Source organism: Limulus polyphemus, unplaced genomic scaffold, assembly GCF_000517525.1.
Source record: "Limulus polyphemus unplaced genomic scaffold, Limulus_polyphemus-2.1.2 Scaffold5800, whole genome shotgun sequence".
NCBI classification, from domain to species: Eukaryota; Metazoa; Arthropoda; class Merostomata; order Xiphosura; family Limulidae; genus Limulus; species Limulus polyphemus.
Genome location: NW_013671410.1, coordinates 3,042 through 5,085, shown reverse-complemented (window position 1 = coordinate 5,085; position 2,044 = coordinate 3,042). Strand labels below are relative to the sequence as shown.

Genomic DNA, 2,044 nt, shown 5'->3' with positions numbered 1-2,044 from the left:
TTTAAAATGTGACTAACAAAACATAGAAAAGTTGTGTTTCTTCCTAAAAACAAAATCATTAAGTGCCATTATAAGAATTACACTGTTGTTCTAGATGTATAAAAAAGCATGATAAACCTTAGAATTACACTGTTGTTCTAAATGTAAGAAGAGCATGATAAACCTTAGAATTACACTGTTGTTCTAGATGTACAAAACAGGGTACATCTAGAACAACAGTGTAATTCTAAGGTTTATCATGTTGTTTCATACATCTAGAACAACAGTGTAATTCTAAGGTTTATCATGGAAACAGTATGATAAACCTTGAATATACAAAGTAAAATCAGTTAAGTTGTTAAACAAGTAATTTCTATTCCTTTACAGCAATTTTAATCATTTCCTTTTACAAGACACTAAACGTTAGGCTTGTTACTCCAGATGTACAAGATGTTATATTGAATAAAAAAAGTTACACAAATATGATCTCACAGGAACCATGCTTAAAATGTACATGTTCTAAAGTTAAGCCTACAAAATGATAACAGACCATGATAATAAAGTATATCAACTAAACCCTATAAGGTTAGGTGAGCACCTTTCAGGTGTCGAGTGCATACCTGCATATCAAAATTTAAGTACAAAAATATAATTTAATTATTTGAAGAAATTTTAATTTAAAAGAATCTTATAGTTCCTATTTCATAATTATATCACACGTATTTAATGTAATTCTGAAAAAAAAAATACATATTTTCCAACTTTCACTACAGCACACCTTTAAGAAGTCTTACTTATAAACAATGCATTGATCAATTTTTAAATTCCTCTGGATTATATTTACTTAACTATCACCCCTTGGAAATATAATGACTCGTGTCTTGTATTTCACTTGATTTTCCTTCTCCGTCAGTGGTTTTTATCACTACGGCTCTTCCTTGTCATCCTTTTATGATGTGATAACATCTGGACTGAACAATTACTACAAAGCTTGGCTTTTAGAATATCTACAGTCAACAGCTAAAAACAACTGAACAGAAGAGATTCTTTCTGTGTCAATGTAAAGTAAATAAGGTGGTATTAGACATAATTTGTGACTTGTCTACATACTGAATACCCAGAGCTTCAAGTAAGAAGATACTAATAAGTTTACAATACTTGGGAACCAACCACTGAAATAGGAATTTTATAGATTCTCTTGATGTTATTTTCATTCCTGAAGATGTTTGTGTTCAATTATATTTGTTTTTAAGTTACAAGAATTTTTTTTTATGACAAGACATTAGATAAGTCTAGCTAGGTTTAGCAAGAACAGAAAGCATCAGCAGATTATTTGGATGATTAAAAGTTTATCGTACTGAAACAACACACAACAAGAAAACTTATTTGTTGAAAACAAACCATATCATTAGGCAAATTGATATTGACTAATACTGTTGGCAAAAAAATAAAGATATCTAGCCTGACAAGGGTAACTTTATGAACAATGTGAAAGGCAAGATACCACTTCACCAATAAATCTGTCAGTTTTTAATGTGGTTTAAGACTTATAGCCAGCAAAACTGACTGTTTCTTTCAGCAAAATAAAGTATCAAAAGAAATATGTTAATGAATATAAAAAAAGTTAAAACTGATTAGATATATAAAATATAGAACAATCTGATCAAGAAGAACAAATTATCTTGAAAATCTAGGAAGAAAGAATATAATTTTAATGCTTTTTTACAAACCTACTGAAATATACCAAATTATATGAATTTATTTAATTAGCAACTAGATATTATTTGTTTTAATGCAAAGCCACACAATAAGCTACCCTGAACCTTGGATGTTAGCATTTAAAATATGTGAAATTACTACTGGCCCAATGGGGAACAAGTTTCATCAAATTTGATTAAGTATTTCCACTGTGAGAAAGATACAATCACACACACCCAGCCTTGAAAAAGGTAACAGTGTGTGTGTGTGTGTGTGTGTGTGTGTATTTTGTTGAATAAGACCGATGTCTGTAGGTTTACTTTTTTCTTGGAAATCTTCTCAAGAAAAAAGTAAACCTACAGACATC

General features: G+C 29.6%; 1 protein-coding gene across 1 annotated transcript in view; it reads right to left on the bottom strand.

Moving 5' to 3' along the window:
- The window catches only part of LOC106472999 (MAP/microtubule affinity-regulating kinase 3-like), a 25,592-nt gene that overhangs the window by 22,589 nt on the left and 959 nt on the right, over positions 1 to 2,044 (bottom strand). The gene's annotated exons all lie outside the window — the stretch shown is intronic.